Source organism: Pieris rapae, chromosome 14 (genome assembly GCF_905147795.1).
Source record: "Pieris rapae chromosome 14, ilPieRapa1.1, whole genome shotgun sequence".
Taxonomy (NCBI): domain Eukaryota; kingdom Metazoa; phylum Arthropoda; class Insecta; order Lepidoptera; family Pieridae; genus Pieris; species Pieris rapae.
This window is the reverse complement of record NC_059522.1, coordinates 1,899,954-1,927,949: the sequence shown is the minus strand read 5'-3', so window position 1 is coordinate 1,927,949 and position 27,996 is coordinate 1,899,954. Positions and strand designations below refer to the sequence as shown.

At 34.5% G+C, this 27,996-nt stretch overlaps 1 pseudogene; it reads right to left on the bottom strand.

The window, feature by feature from the left end:
* Positions 1–105: 105 nt before the first annotated feature.
* Positions 106–27,996, bottom strand: LOC123689704 (annotated as a pseudogene).

Here is a 27,996-nt window from a genome sequence, read left to right as displayed (position 1 = left end):
GTTTCTGTTTTGAAAGTGATATTCAGTATCGTGTATTTTATCGTCTTTATTATTTATAAAAAAATAATATAAATTGATTATAACAATAATAATAAATACATTATAATTCCAATTCTACATTAATTTTCTTTCCTTGGTTAATTATCTTATATATAAAACAATTTTAAATTCTTCAAACCAACTGATTGTAACAATGTGTTATTATTTCTACTTTAGATTAATAATCTTCACCAGAATTGGCCTTGCAACAGTATGTAAAGCACAGATTAGTTTTTTTAAAAGCTTGCAGAATTTCCTGCTCCAAATGCCTATTGACGATTGCCGTGCACTGCAGATCTTTAGTAACATTTGCCAACGGAGTATTCAGTTCATAAACAATCACAGGTTGTTCAGAATACTCCTGGAAGGAATCACAGGATTCAACTGACACTCTGGATTTGAGGAATATGACCTGAGATTTTAGGGTTGTAACTTGGACTTTGCACCGTCGGATTTGCTTTATTCGGCCATATGCGTATGAGACGTAGTCTCGGCTGTATTGCAAAGATGAAGTCACTTTTCCCGTAAGATATTTGATATATGAAGATACTTTTTCCTCCCACGTGCCGTTTAGCTCAATCTTATGAGTATCATTGCCTAAGTTCATTCGCAGCATGTGTTGTATTAATTCATTTTGTAGTTCTTCTTCGCTCTTATATTGATTAAGAATATGATTCACTTCTGCCAGCACATCTTTAGGAGCTCCACCCAAACAGAAAACAGTTCCCTTGAGACCTAATAAAAAAAAAATCTTAAGAGGCTTTTAATATAATAAGTAAATATCTTGTCTGATGTAAAGCTTTTGCAGGATCAAATACTGCAAGAATTGTTTTACACTTGTACACATATTTAAAGAAAAACACTTTTTTAACGGATTATAGATATGTATTATTATATTACAATTACAATAAATACAGATAACACAACATTTTCTGCAGCTGTAATACTTTTTGACATTTAACACCTTTGTCTTCAGTCACCGTGACCACGCACGCTGTAAAGCACGCGAAACGTCGGTTTAAATTTAAAATTATGTACAAATAATTATAAGTTTAAATATAATAATACATATCTATAATCCGTTAAAAAAGTGTTTTTCTTTAAATGTGTAAAAGTTATGTAAATAAAAGACAATACTACTTGTACACATATTTGCAATGTAAATACCGAAATAAAATAAGTGCTTACCATGATCCTCGAGAATTTTAGCCATTTCTAACGCCACGATGACACCAGTCTCATACCCCAAAAGATAAAAGTGACCAAAAGTACCAGTTCTTTCCAATAAAACCTTAAAATAGAATAGTAGTGAGTAAATAACAGGTGTCTCAAAAAGTTTTATATTTATTTATAAATTTATTTATTTAGCGTAATGTAAAACTGTTAGAAGACTTCAAAGGTGACATAAATTGGCCTCCACGCAGTCCTGATTTTAACTCCTATGTGTTTTTTCTTATGGAGTTATCTTAAATCTAAAGTCTACGTCAAAAAATCCACTTCTCTGGCGCATTTGAAAGAAAATATACGCCACTAAATGGGAGCCATCACTGATTTCACCCGCTGAGCCGTCCTAGTAAATATATATAGATAGTCCGGTAAATATATACATTTTAAATAAAAAAATCTACAAGGATGGTCTTTATAGTTTTTTCTTAATAGTAACCATTCATGAGATTGAGAGACCACTATTTTTATCTAAATCAACCGGACTATAAGTAATTTTATTGTTCGATTAAATGAGAGCCGCGAACGCAAGGGTCTACATTTTGACGGTACTATTTTCACTAATAAATTCCTAAAACGTATACATTAATAATAAATAAAGACTTTTTTGATACCTGATTTACTTTTTTTTAAGTCGATCAACTAAATATGAACTTTCTTTTGAGACAGCCAGTATTTTATAATATTCTTAATATGCGGGATTCTTTAAATTAAATTAATTATCCTGCTAATAAAACAATACTATATAATAGATACTGACCTTAGCAAATCTAGCTGCTAGCTCCTGAAGTGTTTCATCTGGTTCCGTCAAGCCAGGTTGGAGTACTAATGCTAATAACTTGAGTCTCTCACATAAAAGTGTAAATCTTCCATTGTGTCCTTCCAGACCTGGTACCACGCATAAGAACTTTTGGTTTACGTCAAATTCGTCATACTCCTGTGTTGTTAAAAATACTTACATATTAATTCATTCTATGTCTACCGTGACTTAAAGAATTTATAATTTTGTCATGAAACAGTCTGCTAATGCTGATCATATCGCTCAATCATCTGTATTTAACGATATATGTGTAAAATCCAATATAAAGTTGTCATACATGTCTTTTAACGTTATTAGCAATTAATGACTTACCATATCAGTCGATTTCATTAATGTGGGAAGAAAGACCATTTCCGTAGTACCATTAAGTTCATCGACATCTGTGGGTGAATAAAAACTTGCAAAACCTTCGACGTCCGTATACGTCGAATCTAAAAGACTTTCTTCAAGTTTTTTGATCCTGGAACACAACTGTATTTAATGTTTCTAAAAGAGACAGGAATTATAATAATGGAACAGAACATACTGGCTTATGGTTAGATCTGGTATCTCCTCTTCAGCCAGAATGATGTGATACTTATCGCGCAAGTAAGCTGTCACTGGAATGAGTGTGGTCGAATCCTTGCAGAGCTCCTTAAGAGTTATCGTATTCATAAGATTGTGTGGTAGATATAATTCTAAAAAAAAAAATTATTATGTGTACCGAAGAAATAGTTTTTAAAAGTTTTCGCAACCCACATCAAAAACAGATCATAATTCTTCGATTATCTACATGGTACTGACTAGGTGACTGAGGCTGTCATGGCTTCGTTAGATTTATCAAAACTATTAATACTTATAAACTAACATCTTTAGTTCTGAAAGAACTGCTCACAACATTTATTTAAAATCTTAAGATCCTTATAAAATATTGTTTAAGTCAAATCTTTTTTACCGATATTGGGTGCAGCGTTTGGTCATTGGTATATGCGAATGATTAACAGCACTTAATGAAGCAAATGACTTACTAGCAATATTAGCGATTTCTTCTAACAAAGATTTCTCCTTAGTATGCTCACACACAATAACCACAGGTTCTTTGGAATTCAAACCTTGTTCCAATACTTTTAACATTGGCTTTATTGATAATGCACCTTGTACCTAGAAAATATGTCCAAAACCGTAAATACAATTTAGAATATGATTTAAAGTACGAGTATAATCATAAAAACACAAATGAAACAAATCTTATGTTGTTCATTCGAAAATTCTGATTTCTTAATTTCATAAGTGAGTTTATTTATTTCTTATAGTATTGCGAGTTTCCATTTAAGAGCAGTGTTGGTTTAATTATTTCAGCATGTGACTCTCATCCCTGAGTTTGTAGGTTCGATCCCCGGCTGTGCATCAATATGCTTTCTTTCTGTGCGCATTCGCTCGAACGGTGATCAAAGTGATGAATCCGCCTCAGACCCAAAAAGTTGACGGCGTGTGTAGGGCACAGAAGGATGATCACACTTTTGCCTATTTAATTGACAAGTTATTTTTAGATTATAAAACATATACAGAAATCTGTGGCTCTATACACAAAAAAATTTACCCACTTTTTACTAGTTTCACTTCGAAAGTTGTAGCAACACTGATTAATTTACTTATTATTATTGCGAGTTTCACAAACTTACCGTTTGAAGTTGTGATTTGATAATTGTCATCTTTCGATAATCATCAATTAGTGATCTTACTTCGTCATCACTGATACGATTACCCACATCGATAACGGCTAGGTGCCTGAGTTCAATAAAAAAAATCATTTCATCATCATAGATTGATTATATTTCTTTTGTTTTACTTACATTTGTTTTGAAAATAAGAACATGAGAGAAGAGAAAATAAATCGAAATGAAAATCGATAGAAATGAAAAAGAAATCTATATAGACAGTAACGGGGACTGTCTATATAGATTAACATATAATGCCTACGATAGTGTTTAAATTGGTAATTCGAATAGAAGTAAACAAAAGCAAGGGCAAAGGCAACGCCTTCTACTGAGAACCCATTAAAAATGGTAGACATACAAATTTGCAGGTTTATTAAAAGTGCCTATCACCGTTGCGTCCATGTGCATCGTATACTCTGCATCGTAGGTAAAGTCACCTCTGCCTGAACAATTCACTTACTTGAGACTTGGGACTAAGTTTTCGACGACAGATACTAAATTGTTTAAATACGTAGTAACATCAGGGTTCTTCTGTTCTTTACAGATAATCGTGTATATATCCTCGATTGTCCCCAAAACTCTAGCTTTTTTAATCAGAATATCACAATAATTCTTGTTCCAGAGTCCTTGCCTGTCGATTACCGAGTGCACTCCAGCCCTTTGCCACGACCTGGAAACAAATGTTTTTGCCAATATAAAAATATACCAGCTGAATTTTATAACTCCCAGTGGTGAGGTTTTTTTATAAGTCGAAAATAAATGTATACAAGATTCAAGTTAGATTTTGGAATTTCTTTTTGGTATGTTTAACAAAGTCTTCACCTCTGTTTGACGAGAAAGGCGTTACTATAAGGTGCCTGAATGTACAGTTGCTTAGCACCTCGTGCGACCAGTCCATCAGCCAGCTGTATCGCCAATACATCGTCGTCTGATATGATCACATTGGATGATTCGGGTGATATTTGAAGCCTGAAAATTCAAGCAAATAAATAATCTTAATAAAAAGCATAAATAAAAATAAAAAGCATAAGATATATAGTTTTTATTGTTACCTAGGTTTTATATCAGGAATGGGCTGCTGCATGTCAAGAAGCACTCGCCCGCGATGTCTACTTGCAGCCAAGAGGCGGAAGGCACGAGTGACTTCATTGGGCGGGAAGGATACCCGGGACAGAGGACGAACGTAGCCACGCGCTATTCCTTCGCTTACCAGCACTTGCAGGCGCTGGAAATATTATGTCGTAGTAGTTGATATTAAACTAACCTTTCCACGAGTATTGAATTAAGTCTAGGCGGAGGTCTCGTATAAAACTGAATACATTTCTTATAAGGAAAAAAACTCATGACACGTTGTCAAGTGATATCGCCGCGAATGACCTCTCACACCGCCTACAATTTCGCGAATCGTCAAATGCTCGATTCTGTTATAATTACATTTTTACTCTCAAAATTCCTTCAGTATAAAAATAGTAAAAATAAAAAAAATAGTTACATTATTACATTCAAATTCTAAAACATGATCTAAAGTTCTAAGTTACTTTATTATAGCACAGTCATTATCAGTAAGTGCGATTTTAAAATTAAATTGTTATTATGCTAATAATTTGTTATTATTTACCTTCATATCATTTTCATTGTCAAAAATACCGTGAAGATCAATAGTGGCATAAGATCGGCATTTGGTAAAGTGATTCATTCCCAAGTAAAAGTTTTCATGTTCGTGTAATACACTGGCATCGTAATATACTCCGCATGCACTTAGACATCTAATTGACACCTGGAAATATGCGAATTTTCGTCGGACTCTAATTTGAATAAGGTCTGGTTATGTGCAAAGATGCATTAGCCAAGTAATATCGAGAACAAATCAAGTTTTTTTTTTTATAATATGTACCTATTTTGGCACATAAGATATTTAATATAATGGGACTCTTATTTGGGACTTAACCATGGTAATATTAAGAGGTTGACTGTGAATGATTCAAAACGCACATTCATTAACTCCTTATTTGCGCAGCTGATGATGATTTCGCAACCCCTACCCTTTGTGGCTGACATCACCATGTCTCCAAAGGTGTGGTCACGGGAGTAACCAATATGGTCCTCTGGAAAACAAAATTGGACAAATAAATTAAAGCTTGGATGTATACGTAATTACTGTTCCTTACTCTTGTAGTTTTGGGTTAATATGTACTTTGTAAATTACCTTTCAACTGAGGGAAGAGTTTCCTAATGAATTGCTTCTTTGCCTGGTTGCTGACCGTGGTAAAGACTTCACAGTCAAAGCTAGTGCAATGGAGATTGCGGCTTGCCCTAATGCCCCAGTTCCACCATGCACAAGAATTCTCATACGGGGAACTAATTGACTTCTGCTGGTCTGTTAAAAATTGTTTTAGCTACATTTCATATGGTTTTAATATAGGCAAAACACATTTAACGGCTCTAAAGCACCAAAAAAAAATAATAGTATCTACTAGGAATTTTTGAGATTTTTTCTAAAATTTGTTTATACGCGCCGAAGCATACATAAGTTGCTGGACTAAACATAATGACCCTTCATAATTTATGTGAAATTTTTGGATCAATAACACATTCAAACACAAATCACTAAGAAAATGAAGAGGTTGTAAACAAAATGCTAATTAATGATAAGAGAGATAGGTATATTTGATTTATCCCAGTCATCGTATTTCTTAATAAGTAATAGAATTAAATTAGACTGTACAGTAAACCCAAGCACCTACCAAACAGTAGAAGGCTAAACAGTAAGCCAATGGCACGGTAGCAGCATCCTCAAGGGTCCAGTGGGTTGGCACAGGCCACAATAGCTCACTCTTGGCTCGCACCATTGTACTCACGGAACCCGATTTAACGAGACCCATCACGCGGACTCCACTGAAACCGTTATATCTATTATAGAAGATAAGAAAGGTGAAGATCTCTTAGGACATAACAAATCTTCGAATAGAAAATTGCTACATAAAGGTTGCTACATACAAGGTTTTTTGTAAACGGATTTCGTTTAAGGTCTGATTACTCCTCAGAATTGTAACGAAGCTACAGAGTGGAAAACGAAAGAAAGGTAGCCAGATAAGAAGATGGGAGGATGATATTAACAAGGCAGCGGGTCCAATGAATGGACCGCTGGAGAAATTGACAAATTTAGAATGACTAAGAGAAATAATACTTATATATAAATCAATGTATCAAAATATCATACGTTTTAGTCACACCACTGAAGTCCATTCCAAACGTAAGGTCCGAATTAAAATCAACAGGTATCGCTCTTATACTTCGTTTCACATCAAGGCTATTCAACGTTGAATAATGTACCTATTAAAAATAATTAAGATTATTTTTTTAAATTACTGAGCTTTTGGGACAAATCTGTCATGTAAAATATTAATTTTTTATATCGAAATACATATCCGAGCAGAGATTTTGTACGATTAAAGGCAGTGGAGTTTGATTTAGGAAATACACACCTTTACATCAATCCCTGATACTGAAACATCAGGGGCTTCAACCCAGGTCAATGAATCGATGTCTCCAATGTTGGAGGTCTGGAGTATTGCATTTCTCTTGCAATGCACTTGAGATTCTACCGGCAGGTAGTATTTGCCTCCCAAGACGCCCTAGAAGATCAAATCAAATTAGATAGAGATTGTAGTAATATTATAGTTACAGTGGTTTAAATACCAATATGACAGTAGATCCAATAGAATAGAGAATCACATAGAGGTGACTTTTGAGATTGTCAAGAGAATGTTAATAGTAATTGTGATGATAATGATACTTATCATTCAGACGACCAAGGGTCTGACAACTGAATAAAAATTTAATAAGAAATAACAATAATAGTAAATCAATAATAACTTACGTGATCCATTGCATTGAAAGTTAAATTTAGAGATGGTAAATTTCTCAAACATTCTTCATTCAAAATTTGGTTTAGTTCAATCATGTATATATTTTTATCGTTTCCTACCATCATTTTCCTTTGTTGTTGTACTAACTGCTTCAATTCTGAGATATAGGGATATGTGGATACTATAACAAGGTTATGTTTAGGAGGTAGTTGGAAACACCTGGTGTTTAACAAGGCAATGTCCTTAGTAGACTGAACAGCAATTGTGCTAGAAATGGAACTGGATAGAGTTGGACGCCAACGTAGCAGTTGCACTTTAGCATTAGAAATGTTGTGCGTTGACAATGGGCTATAGAGAGAAGCCAGTCTTTGCTTTGGTTCAGAAAATTCCTTGTTTATGATAAAGAAATCACGTGGAACGATGTTATGTAGGGTTTCTGTAAGCTAAAAATAAAACGCATCTGAATTATTTGAAGTGAAAATTCTTAGTCGGTGTTAAAAAAAACCGTATTTTACATTCATTGTCACATTTTTCCGTAAAGCGCCATATTTATCGCGCTACCACGGTTGATTAAAATAGATTCAAAGCCATTAATAACAAAAATATATAATAACGATAACAATGAAATTTTGCAATGAATTTGGTAGTTATAAGCTAAAATGAAATAATTGTATTAATGAATTCATGTTAAATTTTATCTAATTTCACTTAATAAACAAAATTCTGAAAATTTACATAGGTATAGTATGAAATTAATTCAAATCGGTCAGTAGATATTTGTGTTAGATTTTATTATAAGTTATAAATAACTTTAAAGTTATAAACATAAATGTTTCACTTAGGTTTAGTTACAGTTATTTTTATTAACTTAAATTTCTTACGACTTATTACTTAAAATACTTACAGATTCCTGGATCGATAGGTCACATAAAAGCAATACATGAAATTGATTTTCGATATTGGTGAGTTTGTTAAGAGCACTCTTTTCTACATATGTTAGGTTTACTTTGACCCCCGGAATCTCTCGAGTAACGACTTTCAATTGGCCAAATTTAGATCCGGTCTCGTTAACAACCAATGCATGTACTGTGCTTTTGCTCAAATTATCAGCTATTATTTGGAAGAACACCGAAAGTGCGGATGCTTCCTGAAATAATTGTGTATTTTAATGTTCCTATAAAAATGACCACTTTTTTGCTTAAATACCTATCCAATCAAATCAAATCAAAAAATCATTTATTCATATAGGTAACACAATATATACTTATGTACGTCAAAAAAATACAATAAATAATTCTAATTTTACATTTACTGCCAGTTCTCAAATCGGTGTAGAACGGAAGAGAACTGCCAAGAAACTCTCCGCTACTCTTTTTAATCGCCAAGGATTTTTTACAAAATGTTTGTAAGGAGCTGCAACATTACACCATGTTCCATCTATCCGAATATCAATATCATCCACGTAGAATGATATTGATATTCGGTTTCATTTTGTTTACAAAATATATTATCTATAGGTCCATACATTTTGTAATCAATTTATCTCAACTAATTTAATTTCTTCACATTTGTTCACGTCATCCAAAAAAGGGAAGCGCATGTAGAATAGTCCCCTCCTTCCATACTTGAATATAGCAAAAGAGACAGAGTGCTGTTTAAGGAATGGGTGCGGTAAGGACAAAAAATGAGTACGGAGAGGACTATAGGTAATTGGATGGTGTGAACAACATTTAATTAATAGTATACAAAACTTACATTACTTAGTCCCTCAGGGTAATAAGGCACAAATTTGTGTACGTTTAAATAAACATTCCCGTTGTTCGCTGGTAGAGAACGGAATCTGACATGATGAAGTGATACTCCAGGACACCTGGAAAATTATCATTGTTTATATTCTCTAACAGTAATGTTCTATTATTAATTTTCTCTTCACACGTCACATTTGTACTTTGGATTTATTGATAAGCAAGTTAGTTTAGGCGTAGTTTTTTATGGGTTCAACAATTATTGATTGGCCCAGAAACCAAATTTGGGCAACCTTGCATTACTTTTTTTTAGAACAGGGGCCAAATGGGACTTATGATGATATGTGATGGCTCATGGACTCTCAAAATACCGGAAGACTCGTGCGTTGCTGTTTTAAGATTTAGTTTGGACTCTTTTCTTGAATTACCAGTGATTCAGTACTATTAGCCGGGGGTGACAGTAATAAAGGAAACCTATACAATTCTTACCAGGAAACGTCTAGGGTATCCGAAACATAACCATCGACAAGAACTGCATTGTTTTGATCAATTTTATTCATCTCAATATTGAATAGATCTTTTACATTCAGGTCAATTTGACGGATGTAATCCAACTCTGAAACGCCCTCCCTTTGTTGTAGCATAGTTAATTGAAGTAAACCATCAATCAGCGTCACCCAATTCTTGTTCCAGAGTATTTTAGCTTGATTCAAAGATGTGGCCGCATTTTTGATACTTAAAAATTCTCCGCTGAAGGTAAGATATCATGAAATATTAAATATGCCTAAATTTTTAGAACAAGTATGTGATTATTATGATTATATATTATGTTCTTATTTATGTAACCCTAAAATTGTTTATGTTTAACCTTTGTCTCATTCAAAATTAATAAATTAGTTATTTCTTACGATAAATTATATTCCTTCGTCTTCAATAGTTTAGAGACATCCTCCAATGATAAAATTAATTCCTCATCAATTTCTGTCGGGACTTTTGCCATCCCTCTTTCATAATTCCGAATTATATACCCAGACATAATTTCTGTAATTTCTGTAGTTACCTAAAGAGTAAAAAAATTATATGCTAAAGCCGGCCTCGTGCAATGATTGTTACCAATTCCTTCAGTTAATTATGATAGATAAAGTATTCGTAGAAGGAATTAACCATGGCTTCGCAACGCTAGGGAGTGGACAAGTATTGCGATTGCTGAAGTATTGCTGTATCGTGCATGATGATGATGAGAGTGACAGCCAAGCTCCAGCAATGAAGAGGCATTAAAAGAAGACAGGTAACAAAAATCATCAAAACTGTACGTACCTCAAACCATCCAGTACCACGATGCAAATTGACGTTCAGGCGTAACTGACGCTGCTCGTGCAGCAAAGGTTGCACTTTGAAGTGGACATCCTGGAATCTCACTGACATATGCTCTCGCTCCATGCCATATACCATACATAGCGTGTCCCACACGCACATTAGCGCTCCCGCATATGGATACACATTGACACCTAGAAAATCAACTGCGGCTGTTCAGATGTTACGAACATGGAACAATGCAATTTAGATAACTGGTGAACGAAGATGGCAGCCATATGTTGTTCTAGAAAGTGGTCGGCGGAAACTGTTCACGGCTGTTAGTTAGGTTTAGTTTGAAGTTATTTGTATACTTGGGAGTTGGGAGTTAGATTTACGCAGCCGTGCCGGACGGACGTTAGTCATATGATTGCTTCGCCTTGGAATTGTGTTTGAACATCACTAACGTTCGACCAATAAACGGAAGAATTATAACTCCACTTCGAGTTTCGCACTATTAGCCATATAAAAATATGCAATAAAAGTATGCAAATGTCATATTAATTATCATAATTGCAAAATAATCAGTACAGTAAAGTTATTTACAGCTCACCCACGCTGAAAAGCAAAAAAACCTACACAAACCTACACCTACCGTTCACAACATGGCCTCGCATGTATTTATGTTCGTCGTCATGTATGGAAATGACAAAACGGCACGCGGCTGCGTTCTTACGATTTTTCATTTTGAATAGGGGTAGTGGCCTGGAACAGTTGTTTTTCTAATATATCATTTATATAATATAATAAAAAAATAAAATTCTATTTAATTAACACTTCGTTGTATTAACATAATATAAACGAACATAAATCAATGAAGGAGGGCTTTCCAAGCAACCACTGTGAAAAAAATACATATTATAGTTATTAAGACAAAACTAAAATAAAAAAAGAATGACAAATGAATTAAAATTTTACCCATTAAATATTTATATTTCCATAACTGAACAATGAACATGGCTCACGAATGAATCTTACGCTTAATATTAAACTATAACTTCTAGTTTTAAATAGACTAACCAAGACTCAGATTGTGCCCACTCAACATGGTGTGCGAGCATTGGGGTGCCAGTGGATACAGGAAACACTATTTTGGGATATAATTCTTGAATCTTAGGGTGGTAGCCTTCCATATAAATCCTGTTAAAATATGCACAAATAATGTATAAATTAAAAATAATTAACATTTACTTCCCCTGTTTTGGTGTTTGATTTAAAAAGAAATTTGCAGGTATTTATAATATATTTCAATTAATTATAATACATAATTTTTCTGTTACTTTTATATATTTTAACATTTTAACTGTTTATTTTGACACTCAATGCCTGATGGCTTGCGAGTGCGTTGCCGGCCTTTTAAGAATTTCTACGCTCTTTTCTTGAAGGACCCGAAGTCGAATTGGTTCGGAAATACTTCAGTGGGTAAATTTAACATTAAAAGTTTGTCTCATTACAAATTTTAACTAGGCATTGAACTGGAAACTGTTTTCATTGCACATAAGTGGGAAAGTAATTAAAAATATAGTAAAAAGAAAATCAAAACAAATTTAATCAGTTTGATCCCTGTGGCATCTTTAATCCTGGCAGCATTTCCTTCGTTGAAATTACAGATTACATTTAAATATTTTTTTTACTAAACGCATAATTATAATACAAGTCATACTCACTGGCCAATAGCTTCTAATAAGAACCTTGCATTGTCGGGGTGTCTTCGGCGTGTAAGGGAAATATTCTGGCAAGTTTCAGGTAAAGATCTCTTGAGAATGGCTTGAAGTAAGCCGTGAGGAGCTATTTCTATGAGCACAGCGTTAGCGGGAATATGGCGAGATGTCTCTTCGAAGAGGACCGGATTCTGTAGAAAAAAGACATGATTTACGCCAGCAGAGAAAAGTCAAAGATATGATATTATCATGATATTTTTTAGATCTGGACCTCAGATTTCTGTATATGTTTCACGATCGTGTGTCAATGTAATAAGGATGATCAGGATATGTGCCTGACACACACCGTCGATTTTTTGGGTCTAAGACAAGTCGGTTTCCTCACGATGTTTTCCTTCACCGTTCGACCAAATGTTATATGTACATATATATGGTAAGAGAGTACATTGGTGGACAGCCGGGGTTCGAACCTACGGTCTTTAGGGATGAGCACGCTGAAGGCGAATACGATACAATAATGTTTTGGTGGTACAATCTAATGTGCACATATTCTTATACACATACAATGACGTGCAAAATTTGTCTTAAATTGAATTTTGCATAGATAATTCATATTATGAGTCATAATATAGTCAATCCTTACAATATTTTATCACTTCATCATAAATTATTGAAATATATGATTACGTTATCAAAATAATATTAATTTTAATAATTCACGACAAGTCAATTTTTAAAAGTAAATTAATTAATAAAGCCTTTTTAACATAGAAATTAAATAATGTAAAATATGTAATAATAGAGACATAAATCAAGTAACACATAATTAATACTTAAGCAGTGTTTAAATTGTTTTAAACTATGATTCATTTCTTTACTATGCTATCTAAAAAAAAAACAAGTATTTCCGTATTTAATTAAGACAATATATCTTGATAAAGTTAATAAGTAAAACAGTATGATGGCGATATAGACCTAATACGAAGTAGCAACATGGTATTTACCAATAGGTTATTAGTGTGATACTCTGGAGAAGAGTACTTGGCTGTTTCCTCGTCCCATCTGTTTTCTGGAACTGAAGTGGAGAGCCAACGTTCACTCCGCGGCTTTGGGTTTGTAATGATTTCACTTAAGTACTTCTGTAAGCCGGGACCTTAAAACGAAATTTGAATCAAGCCTTCATCCAAACTATGAAGTTATTTTTTTTTTATTTTCACTGTTGCATTACCTGCTTCCGCAATATAACGAGAATGATACGCAATGTTGGAACATGGCACCTCTTTAGCGAAAATGTTCTGAGCTGTTAACTTCGCAACAAATTCTTTCATAACATCAACTGGGCCTGATATGGTGCAAGACTCGGAACTATTGTGGCAAGCCACTTGTATTTCTGGTGGACATAATTTAGAAATCTGTTGAAGATAATATTCAGAATGAGATCGTTATTTATTTAATTATTTTCTTCTTTCGCTCTATCAGAGTATACATATTATTACCTGAGTATGGCCCAAACCAACAGCAGCCATAGAGCCTTTAATGAACGGTGTTTCTTTGGAAACAAGTCCACGGTAGTATGCAGAGAGGACCATTTCTTCGGCTGTAAAACAACCATCTGCGTATGCGCATCCCAACTCTCCTACACTATGACCTGAAAACGTCAAACTTATTGTTCGCGCACCTAAAGCACGGGGGTTTTTGAATACCACCAACTTCCAAGGGTCTTGCACTTATTTATATCACTGAAGATGCGGGATGTTCGGGGTATTTGTTGTGTTTCCCCGAGGGAGTCGGTACGGATTAGATGGAACTAAATATTATGACATTATACGGTCAATATATTCTTGAAGCCTTGTTGTATGTACAAAAAAACTTATGACACAAATTATGACTTTCACCAGTATAATACGCGTAATAGAACTTATTTGAGTGTGCGACCAACCAGGCTCCTGAAGATAAACCACTCCTTATATGGAAATTTGAAGAACTGTCACTAAATAAATTTAAAGCCCAATTTACTTTTAAATTAATTAATAAAGCCTTTTATAAATGTAACGAATATTTAAATGATTCTAATCCTTGCGATTGATTTGCTCCAGATCAAACAATTTGTTTTAAAAACTTGGCGATTGAAAAGAGTGGCGAAAAGTTTCTTGCCAGTTCTTCTTACTCGCTCTACGCCCTTGACTTGCGAACTGGTTGTAAATGTAAATTTACAATTAATTTAATTTGTTTTTCTTGACGTTCATAAGTGTACATGTTAACCTATATGAATAAAGATATTTTGATTTGATCTGATTTGATGGTATCAGAAACTCGGGAATTAAGTCTCTTGTAGATTGTTGTAAGATCTCTTTAGGTATCTTGTGCTGTCGAACAAACTAACAATAAGGTGGCAGTTATGTCGGTTTAAAATTTTTCTTTCTTCGTTATAAATTTATCGAATGGTCTTTGATTAATCTCAATTGTAAATATGATAACTATCCTTAGGTACTTTTTTGTGAATTATTTTTTTTATAATTTACATACCGATAATTTTATCCGGAAAGATTCCTATAGAGTTCAGTACATCTGTGAGACCAATTTGTACAGCTGCAATACCGACGAAGGAATGCAGGATGTTATCAAAGATTATTTCATCTTTTGACGTGATTATGTCCACAATATCTATGCCTTTTGGCTTCAGAACAAGGTGACACCTGTAAATATTATCTTATTTTATATCTTTAAACGAGCAATTCTTGTATATATATATAATTGGAATCTCGGAATCGGCTCCAATGATTTTCATGAAATTTAGTATTCGGGGCGTTTCGGGGGCGATAAATCGATCTAGCTAGGAATCATTCAATCATTCTAGAAAATGTCATTTTATTCGTGTTTTATTTTTTATTATTCTGTCGGTAAGATCGAAAAATATTATTTATATTTCATAATTTTACTAGTATGTAATTCCTACTTAAATATAATTTCCAAAAAAAAACACAATTTATAAAATAAAAAAAATACCGAGCAAAGCTAAAAAAATAATAATAATGTAGAGAAAATTAACCAAGCTGGTCTGTAATAAATGATAATAAAGTCTTCTTAGATTTCTGTACATTTATAGGTCTATTATATAAAAACATTCTGAGGTAAAAATGCAAGGATTATTCCGACATATAGGTTTTAGTCATATTGTATTGTGAAAAAATCTAATTCTAAAAAAATTATATTAAACAAACTTCTGAATTGCAGCTGCAAAAACTGGAATGCGCATGAGTTGAGTACCCATGCCGGTCCATTGCGATCCCATACCACTATAGACGAACCAGAGAGGACGAACGGCGTTATCGAAGTAATCGCATTTCTCACAAAGGGTCACCGTTTCGTTATTTTCATTTGTGTCTGAAAATTGTTAGTAAAAGCTAAAATTATTTTCTAGCTGAATTCACAAGTATTGTATTATTTATAATTAGTTATAAAAAGGTTAAGCTTTTTGTTTTGATTACATTATGTTTTAAGTTTAATGTTTATAATAATAAGCTTTGTATTAAGTTAATGTAAAAATAGGAATTCATTAAATTTTTTATATTATATTGCTTTTAGATTTGAGTTATTATTACAAACATAAGTGTATCAAAGTGGCCACAGTTCCGAAAATAAGATCAAATTAGGCCGCCAATAAGTTATAGTAAAGTAGTTTAAGTAAAAAAAAACTTCATGGCTGTTCATTCAAGAAGAAAATATTACCAAGCAGCAAAAATCCACGTCCCAAATGTCCGGCGATGGGGGCCTTATGAATGTTACGGAAGAGAGCTAGTTCCTCAGGATCCACTGGCCGACTCTTTAGATCGTTGAAAATCTTTTTCACAGAAGAGTCCTGTCTCCCAGTAATCATTACTAGGTGTGGAATGCTGCTTTTGTATCGGGATAAGTCCTGTAGGATAGATTAATATTAATAATAGCCAAACGACCACCTGTCGACGGCTCCCTTAGGAGCTGGTAAAGATTGTGAGTACACAAAGTCGTAATTTTAATTAAACAAATGTTTGATGTTTTGATGAATTACCAAACTAGCTTTGTTTTTACTGTTAACCATCGTTATTAGTAGCGGCACGAAACTCTAGCGCTGACCGTTATTGCGCAGAAGTAAGAAATAAGATACCTGAGGAGGGCTAGCGGAATGAAGAGCGTCGATTGGCTCTCCAGTCGCATTCCGGCCCCCGCACCGCAGTACACATGCGCAGCAATCCCCTTCACGTATCGGCCAGCGCTAGACTTACGTGCCTATAGTAATACTCAAGGTCGTTATCCTTGGGAGGCACGAGGTGCAAAGAGTTTCACAGTCTGTTGTTAAAAAATCAATACAAACTTCATATAGGTACAAAAGATTCGTCTATTAAAGTAATGAAGAATTGTAGTCTAGTGTAATTTGATAATTTGAAAACCACATTATTTAATATCAAACCTTTGGTTTGTATCGTCCTTTGAGAAGTACGTGAGCGTTGCAGCCCGTAACTGAGAAAGTGTTGACTGCAACATAGCCATGATTTGTTGGACAGTGATCCGTAATCACTTTAATTCGACCATCACGGATAGCTGCTACGTCATCTCGCGGCATTTCGAGGTTGATGTTCGCTGCGAATTCACCTCTTTCAAAACCCAGTAGGACCTGAAAAGACGGAATATAGAAAGAGTCACTCCAGATATTTCAATTATTAAAGTGTCCAAAGTTCAGTAATTGGATAAGAATAGTGTTTGGACGGATAGATACTCTTCTAACCTTCGTTATAGAAGATATCGTACAAGCTGCCTCGCTATAACCAATATTGGACATAACACTGCCGATGGGCAGTGTGTCTGTGCGGCCTTTGCAGAAAACTTCATCAATAGCCTCCAGTTCTGCTTCATCGGCTTCCACCATCCCTTAAATCGTCAATTAAACAGGTGATATAATGTTAGGTATCGTTATTATGATAGATGGGTCAGAAAGACCGTTACTTGGAATGACCTTGTAGAAAGAAAAAAGAGAGGGCGCCAAAAAGAAACCTGGGAAGATAGATATCGGGGATAATAGTAGCGAAGAGAATCCGGAGGTCTTCATTCCGTCGAAGGTCGTGGATATTAAATATAATGACATAAATTTAATGTGTCTAATGCTTATTATAGACCTATAATATTATATTTATTTATAATATATCTCGAATACTATAGGTGTTTCTAATAAACTAAACTAATATTCAGATATTTATAAGAAAACTAGCGGATCCGATAGACGTTGTCCTGTCTACACGTCTTTAATTTCAAAATTTCAATTTTTAATAAGCCATTTTGATGAAAATTATTATTCAAATGTTATGACAATATCTAACGATCCAGAACATGGTCACACACGATATAACACAATGATAACAAAACTTTTTTTAAATTTCGGGACAGACTACAATTAAAATTCGAATATTATTTAAAATTTGACACTGCGATGATAGCGCCGTCTGTCGGATCCAATGTAAAACATTCCAAAATCAACAACTAATAAATTGAAAATTAATTAAAAAATATTGTCCAGCGGACAAAATTGTGAATCTAAACCATTCCCAGATCCCCTTGAACACACACAAAAAATTTCGTCTAAATCGGTCCAGTCGTTAGAAAGGACTTGAAGGACATGGTGACCGACGAGGTTAGCCGAGCTGTTGAGTTGGTAAAGGCTGACTTCACGACGACAACGGATTTTATCATCTTAGAACAAAATGATTTGAAGTCAAATATTGCAGACAAAGACAATCGAATCAGGGTACTCGAGACTGAACTTACGAAATCTCAAAACACGTTATCAAAACTCCAGAGTCGTTTATTTACAGTTGAAAAGATTTCACGTGACTTAAACCTCGAGATTCACGAGGTACCCGAAAGCAAGACTGAGAATCTGATGGAGTTATTCAAAAAACTCTGTGAGTGTTTAAATGTTGTGGTATCTGAGAGTGATGTTAAAGCATGTCGTCGTGTAGCTAAGATGGACTCAAACTCCAAAAGGCCGCGAAACATACTAGTTACCCTCTCAACGCAGCGTCAGCGTGATACACTCTTGTCTGCGTTGACTCGCTTCAATAAGTCCCACCCTGACACCAAACTATCTACTACCGATATTGGTATTGGCGGCTCGTCGTCGAGCAGGATATACTTGTCTGAACATTTGTCTCCTGAAGCTAAAGAGTTACACCGTGCGGCACGTAAATTTTCTACTGACAAGAACTACAGGTTTGTTTGGGTGCGATATGGCCAAATTTATGCTCGTAAGGATGAATCAAGCCCGGCCATTCTAATTAAAAGTCATGATTCCTTCACTAAATTGTCTTAATTGTTATTACTACTACTAATTTGTTTGTTTATCATTGCTTAGTAAGTTACTTGATCAATTTTTGTTTTTATATACTGAATCACACGTTATTTCCACAATGATTAATATATTTTATCAAAATGTAAACAGAATTCGTAGCAAGTTAACTCAATTTTCTTTAAATCTGTTAAATTCTAACTTCGATATTATATGCTTGACGGAAACGAACTTAAATATGAGTGTTTTCGATGGCGAAGTTGTTGACGCCCGTTACAATCTCTTCAGACGAGATCGTGCGGATTCCTCCTGTGCTAAAACCGAGGGAGGTGGAGTTTTACTCGCCGTCCATAAAAAATACCAGGTCATCCGTCAAGCATCGTGGGATAGTGATATGGAGGATGTCTGGGTTACTCTTATTCCTGAAGCACGTGACACTTCTCGCATAAATTTATGTGTTTGCTATTTGCCTCCTGATATTAGAATTAACAAGCTTGAACTCTTTTATAGCCATTGCCAAAATTTACTTCTTAATCGTTTCCCTTTGGATAATTTCTTATTAATTGGTGATTTTAACACACCTGATTACTCTGATTCGATTAATCCCTCTCTGTCAATTTCCCCTAACCCGAGTAAGAAGCTCCTTCTACTAAATGAATTAATGTCACTGTGTAATCTAAAACAGCATAACTTTATCACAAATGCAAACGCTCGCTTGTTGGATTTGGTGCTTTCTAATATAGATTGTATAAGTGTCAATGAAACACTTGCATTAAGTTTGTTAGATAAAAATCATCCCGCAATTTTGATTACTCTTTCTCCGATTCAGATTTCTAAAGGGCTTCAACGCGCTAACATTAAACGGCTTAATTTTGCTAAATGTAATTTTGAAAACATTAAATCTGAACTCCAGTCTGTGAACTGGTCCGAAATCTTATCGTCCCCTTGTATTGATGAGTGCACCGAAGCTTTTTATGAGCTTTTATTTGAAATAATATCAAGAAATACACCAAGTTGTTGTAGCAAATTCTCATCTTATCCAGTCTGGTACAGCAAATCCTTAATTAAATGTAATAAAGAAAAAAACTTATATCATAAACGGTTTAAGAGGTTTGGGAATCCCCGCGATTACGACGTTTTCTCTTTGCTGAGGGAGAGATGCAAATTTCTTACCAAGATTTGTTACGACAAGTATATCGCATCCATCGAGGACTCGTTGGCCAAGGACATAAAATCATTTTGGAGATTTGTGAATAATCGTAAAGGCCATATTTCAGTGCCTCACACCATGACACTTGAAAATACTTCTGAGACAGACGGTCAGGGGATATGTGACCTTTTTTCGCGATACTTTGGTTCAGTTTTTGACGATAAAACTAATAAAACTATATACACTGACCAATCTGGTGCTGTAAATAACACGTATTTTAATATATTATCTGGCTTTTCTATTACGGTAACAGATATCAAACGTAAAATAGATAGTTTGGATATTAACAAAGGGGCGGGTCCTGACCTTCTGCCTCCTATTTTCATAAAAAGTTGCGGAAAGGAGTTGTCCATTCCATTATGTGTTCTCTTTAATAAATCGTTAACTAGTGGTGTGTTTCCTAAGCGCTGGAAAACTGCCCACATAATACCTATTTATAAAAGTGGTGATAAGTCCAATTGTAAAAACTATAGACCGATAAGTATTTTATCTTGCGCTGCTAAATTATTTGAGTCAGTGATGTATACTCATCTGTTCAGTCATTTTAAGCCTGTTCTTTCAGACAAGCAACATGGTTTTGTTAGAAACAGGTCTACGGTCACTAACCTTCTGGAATACAAAAACTATCTCTGTCAAGTGTTTGCCACAGGTGGCCAAGTTGACTCTGTTTACACTGACTTCTCTAAGGCTTTTGACAAAGTAAATCACCATCTGCTCTGTCATAAGTTAGCGTCACATGGTATCCACGGCAGTTTATATAGATGGATCTGCTCATACCTAGACTCTAGAACTCAGTTGGTTGCGTTAAAGGGCTTCATCTCTGCACCTATCGCAGTTACATCGGGAGTACCTCAGGGTTCCCACTTAGGGCCATTATTCTTCGTAGTTTTTATTAATGACCTTATTCAACAACTGTCCTGCAATTGTCTCTTATATGCAGATGACTTAAAAATATTTACTTCTATTACTAATTTAGATGACTGCTTAACATTACAGCGTGATATCAATACCGTATCACTATGGTGCAAGACGAACTACATGTATTTAAATATAGACAAGTGTTTTGTCATATCGTTTACTAATAAACGAAACAAAATCGTATGGAACTACGTCATAGATGGTCAATTAGTTAACAGATCAGATGTTGCAAAAGACCTAGGTATCCTGTTCGATGACAAGCTTTCATTCCGTGCCCACTATAGTCACATCACGTCTAAAGCAAACCATCTACTGGGTTTTATTCTTAGATCCACAAAAGGTTTTAAAAATCCTCGTAGCACCTTGTACTTATACTTCAGCCTCGTAAGAAGTATATTAGAATACGGTAGTCCAATATGGTCGCCGAATTATAAGGTGCACATTGACGATATTGAACGAATTCAGAGGAAATTTCTCAGAATTTTATGTTATCGTATAAAACCTGGCCGGTCTAACTTAAATTATTGCGATAGACTCCTGAAATTTAAAGTTCAACCATTAGAATCCAGACGCATAGTCTTCGACTTAGTTTACCTTTACAAAATCACCCACTCCATTATAGACTCTCCCGAACTACTAGCTCACATTAGCCTTAACATTAGATTTAGTGCCCGTAGAGCTAACGAAGTCAATTTATTTTCCCTTCAAACTTATAAGAATAACATCTCTTTTTACAACCCTTTGACCAGGATGGCTCGTCAATATAACGAGATGGCAAAGAGCAACCACTTACTTGTGGACATATTCTGTCGCAACATCAATAAATTCATTAGTGTCGTTAAAGACATCCTCCATCGTAGGTTAAGTGCTGACCCTTGTGGTCCTGGTTAACGTTACGTTAAATTGGTGTCGAGGAACTTATTATTATTATTATTATTGTTTTTTTTTTTTACTATGTTACCTTTGTTAGTTATGAGCCTTTTATTGATGTAACATTAATTTTGCAGTGTGCACATGGTTTTACATTAGAATCCTGTTCATAACTATTAGTTTTAAGTTTATTTTTGTAAAGATTATAATGTGTTTTGTGCACCAAATAAATAAAAAAAAAATAAAAAAAAAATAAAAGTCGTTTAGGAGGAGTTCAGTCACATACACACGCACACAAGAAATATATATATTAAGATAATATATAAAGAGATTGTTATTTTCTCGTATAAATATTTAAATCTATCGGGCTATTGGCTAGTAAGATGTATTCGTATCACGACTTTATTTTTTTATTATTTCTTGAAGGAAAACATGCGGAATCCGGATAACATATTCCCAAAAATCACCAACCAGTGGTATCACAAGAAAACTCACCAAGTGTAATCCAAGACTAAGGCTAACCTAACGTTTTAGACAGCACATCTTGGCACACTTTGCCAAGATATTCATCTCATTTTAGTATTACTCCCATATATTCTATAAGATAGATTTTATATATACCAGAACCAAATGCTTCCACATATTCGATTTCTTTCGGCGAAACTTTGGCATCGTCGTAAAACTTCTTCATGAAGTTAACAACATCTTTTGGGTTACGGTAGTAACCATATCTTGGACCTTCTTCGCCTTCTACAAATGATGTGAATTCTGATCGTACATGCACCACTTCTGCGTATACTCTGTTGAATTTAGTTCATGTTCAATATGGATATTTCATTTATATCCAGTTTCATAAATATAACTTATATATTTTACCTTAAAGCATCTTTTGCTTTTTGTAAGAAGATTACGTTAATCGCATCAGATTTAGCGTAGCCACATCCATTCTGATCAAATGATCTTGTTTTTCCATCCTTGCTCAAAGGCACGATTCTGTAAATAAGACACAAATCAGTCAAAATACTTTTTGTGACTGCCGATACTTTTCACGTTGTAACATCAGAACCGAGCAATAATTTCACAGTAGCCTCATATATATAGCTGAATACAGAACTTGATTGCTGCAATTCTTGTAGCTTTTCTATTATCTTTCTTATTCCTACAATTAGAATAATTTTGTCATCATTACTATTGTAACCAGTATTACTAGGTCTTAAGATGATGCTGTTAATTTTGTAGATTATCAGGAATGGATCCGTCTATGAGCGCAATTGGATGTTGCCCGTACGGTAAAAATTGACGATGTACGTTAGAAACAAAAGGCTGATCAACTTCTTATCTATAAAAATAAATCAACAAAGAAATACATGGAATCTGAGGCAAAACCCATACGAGTAGCCTTTATCATAAAAATCGGGAAGAAAGCGTAAATTTCTAAGACATACCTAATACGAAACAGTAGCAATACAATTAATGTACAAGTTTACAATTTAAAAATAATTAATTGTTGCTGATACATCGTAAGCATACATGTATATATAAACTTATTTGTATATATGTAATAATAATAAAAACTAATTTGTAACAGTATTTGCACACAAAAGACAATTGATAATGCAGTTTTTAAATTAAAATAATTAATTTGCGATTTGACCTAATTTTTGAAAGTCTAAAAGGTATTCAGAGCCGAAATTAGCGCTTATGTTTGCCGTATGTCAAAAACGTCTTGGATTTTTACTTGATTGAATAATAATAATAATAATCTTTATTTCTTCTCTCACATATACATACAAGGTTACAATGATTAAAACTAAGATGATAACATTTGAAAGTGTATGTGAGAGACTGGTCTCTGTAACAGGAGACCTGAGTGACAGATAGCCAGCCTCTCCACCATCAGACCGGAACACGTATAATAGGTCATTGTATATATACAATAGAAGAAAAAAATAAACGCTAAAAGAAAAACACTGCACTGAATAATTCAGTCTAAATCTTGCCTAATCATGAACTAAGTTTGTACAGCATCTGAGTTGTCTCACAGCGCAAGGATGTAGGAGGTACGAAGAAAGAAATGCATAGAAGTCCTTCAAATTAAGTCAATAAAATTATTTATATGTAGTTGTCTGAAATATCTAAAACAGTATTTTCTGTCTTTAACAGTGTTGCCCTAGCGTGCTACTCTCATCCCTGAGGTCATAGCTTGGTTCGCCAGCCAATGGACCTTCTTTCTAAGTGCAATTATCTTTCGCTCAAACGATGAAGGAAAACATCGTGAAGAAACCGACATGACTTAGACTCAAGAAATCAACGGCGTGTGTCTCATCATCTAAAAAATGATCATGAAACAGATTTAGAAATCTGAGGCCCACATCTAAACTAACTATACTAACTTTCTAGAACAATCGCGTTTGACCTAAGCTACCTTTCAGCTAATGCTTTCAAAAGATATTAAAACTTACCTTCCATAATTTATAATAGAATGTGGAAGAAGACATAGAACAGAGCCTCCTACAAGAGCGACCTCACAATCCCCATGTTTGATTGCTTGGTAGGCGAGTTCTAGAGCTACAGAAGAACTGCAGCAGGCCTGATCCACAGCCATTGATGGTCCCCTGGCCTTCAACCAATAGGAGATTCGATTCGCGAACATAGCTTTATTGCATCTGCAAGATTATAAAATCATAGAACAGGTGATTAATAATAATATATAATTTGTCCGATCAGTTTATGAATGGTGTTGCGTTACATTGCATAGAGAATAGCATAGAAATAGATTTTGATCATTGTTCATAAGCAATCATTATCTTAGACATTAGTTGATTATGAATGTGAAAGCTACGCTACGAAAAACAGGCACAACAAAGAAAAAGATGTAAGAGGAGAAATCGGTGGTAATAATATTTCAGTAACCTTCGATCTTTGCTTTAGGGACATGCCTCTTAAGATTCTAAACAGCTGTTTTTTTGTTTTTTTACAGTGTTCCATGTCAATCCATTCAAATTTAATTTGGTCAATCAAGAGGCTGCGCCCCTTTCAGTGCACTGGTAAGAGTCACAAGTAAATCTACGCCGTCTAAATGTTTGATTAGTACTATAAGCTCTGTAATTTTACACCAACCTTCTATATCCGCGTCTGCGTTTTCCGGTTAAACTCTACCAGTGGTACAAATAAAGGTGGAATAAAATTTTATACCAAGAATAACCTAAGAATAAGCAAAATGTCTACTAATAAACCTGGAATAACCTAAACCTGGTATAACGTCGACATAACTGTTCATACTAGCGTTATTCCAGCCGCCAACCTAGTATAAGTCTGACATAACCTTAACCATTATTCACGGATTTTTAATAAACAGCTGTTTAAATAATATTTTGATAGGGAATAGGTTCATGGTAGATTCCATGTCGTTGTTGTTATTAAAACCTTTTAAGTTTTATAGTTCATTAACAAATAAAACATTTTCAACACATTGTTCTATTTATTTTTAAACATTTTATTACATCATTCTATTTATTTTAAAGTGACTAATAAAGTCTTCACTAGAATGTCTGTCTTTTATTTTCAATTTATCTTTACATAGCTGTGTATCTGGGCCATATGGACAGAAATACGGTTATCATAAACAAGTTTCTGTTTTTGTTTAAATTTATCAATGAATTGCGACGTTGCCGTCTCGTCTATGGCATAATAGAGGAATAGTTATACCAACGAAGTAACGAGTTTATAAGTAAGAAATTACGTTCTTCTTATTCTTAGCTTATTCTAAGCATAATTATTCCTAGTTCACACAACTACCTTTTAGAAGTGGCAACTAGAGTAATATTTTTAATTTGTAAGTTTTACTTCCAAAAGTGCCTAATTGAATTAATGATTTGACTTTGTTTTCTTATGTCTTCGTCCGCCTGCTTGCTTTCTGCTGAGCTTCCAGATCCTCTCGATCCCGTTGTGGCAGATAACGCACTGCTTTCATCTTTTACCAGTTCCAGTTAGACACATGGCGTCAGATTATATGATTTTGTCGATTGAGTCCTTTCTTCTCTTACCCTCCATTTTTTCGATTCTAATTAACTCTCTGTAGTCAGGTATTAGTAAATAGAGAATAATATTATGTACATACCCAGTAACGCCTAAGCCGCTATTACTGCTGCTGACATAAACACACGACTTCTCAGTCTCCGAAAAAGAGTTCCCGATGAAGACGCCCACTTTTTTGCCAGAAAGGTACTTACAGTTTACACCTGTAATATATATATAATAATTATATTGAGATTCATAATTAAGCGTTGGATCGTCAAATAGAGGCATAAATAGTATTTGAAAAGCTTTAAAATTCATCAATCATTAAATCATAAATGTTAACATTATGCCAGATAGAACAGACGAGAAGAGCTGGCAATAAACTCTTCCCTTTAAAATAGGAACTTTGTTCTTTTTAAAATCAGATAGGATGTGGATTAGATATAAGCAAGTGTTGGTTCGATCTGCGGTTGTACACCAATGGAGTTTTAATGGGCGCATTTGGCATTTGCAAACGAAGGAAAACATTGTGAGGACTCCGCCAAGGCTTAGATGAGTCGACAGCCTGTGTAAAGAGCCTGATCACCTAGGTAGTTATAAAAATATTGCCTTGGGAAATCTCATCTCTCCGGATCATAAAAGGTTTAAGTGCCATTAGCCTTTTTATTTAAATTGTAATAATAAACTAGAACTTGTTGGAAGGAGAAGTATTGTATTTAAATACTACCTGCATCATAAATAGCCTGGTACGCCTGTTCCAAAATTTTTCTAGACATGGAATCCATGCTCAAGGCTTGGCGATAATGCACCTTGAAGAACTGAGCATCAAAGTGTTCTATGTCGGGTGCTTGGCCAACATAGTCAATGACTTCGGGATGGTTGAAATCCCAACGTGGATTTTCAGCAGATATAGGGTTGACCTGGAACAAAAAAGTATATTTGATACACGAAGACGTCCCCCACAGGTCCTGTACTTTGAGTATAATATAAGTATTAAGCAGTTTGTAACCGGGCCATTGTGGTAAGACTGACAATCTTAAGTAACATCTACTACACCGATTTTATGCTCCGACCGAAACAATACTTCCTGTGCAATAGTAGTAAAATTAAATGTAGAATTGCTCCTTCCGCTTGACCATTTTCAACAACGAAGAGCTATTCGAATCGCTTTGCCGAGCGGCTTGATCTTACGTATCTTCGCATTTACCATGGAGAGTATTCTGTTTTGACGTTCGACGATGAAACTCTGCTGCAAGTATATAGCTGCTAAAGAGGAGTTGTTTGGAGTTATTTCATTTTACTTATTGATAAAACGCAGCTACAGGTAATAATCCGAACATCTCCTCTGAACATTCTCGACGGTAAATGCGGTAGAAGATTTATTATATTTGTATATTTCGAGAATGGAGTGTAACAATTAGTCTGGTATTCTAATGAAATTTTTAAAACATTTTTATTTAAATATAAGCTAGAATTTTTTCATGTCTCAGGAGGCAAACGCAGGCAGTTTTATAAATATAATAAAATAAACACCTTATTATATAGCAGATCCGAGAGCTCCTTTACACTGTGACAGGCAGGGTAGAGTCCTGACATACCAGAGATGACAACCGCATCGTCAAGAGAGACACTCTCATCTTTCTTTGAACCGACGAAATCTTGAGGTTTTGGCGCCATCTATGCATCAGAAACCGCCACAATTACATTAAAATCATAAAAAAAAATATATAATTCAAAATACAATTAAAAATAAAACAGTTTTAAATGTGTCATACTAATTGTATGCAAAATTTCATTGTAAACTTAAAAACGCAGGTCATTCGACTATGTAATTGATTAAGTACTTGGTTATATGTTGAAATACACTGCGTGTATCAGGCACACACAGATCCCTCAAAAGAAATATTATAAAAAACATATTTTTTTTTATAGAACCGGGGGCAAACGGGCAGGAGGCTCACCTGATGTTAAGTGATACCGCCGCCCATGGACACTCTCAATGATGCGTTGCCGACCTTTTAAGAATTGGTACGCTCTTTTCTTGAAGGACCCTAAGTCGAATTGGTTCGGAAATACTTCAGTCGGCAGAATATAAAAATATAATAATACAAAAATCGGGCTCCAAAATAGGGGAGTATATATTATATTATAGGGGCTATAGTTAGACACGATTTATAAAAAAATACTTTGGCGTTTACACGATAATAGTAAATCACTTACTGTTACAAAAGTCAAATTGCTGACAATTATTTTG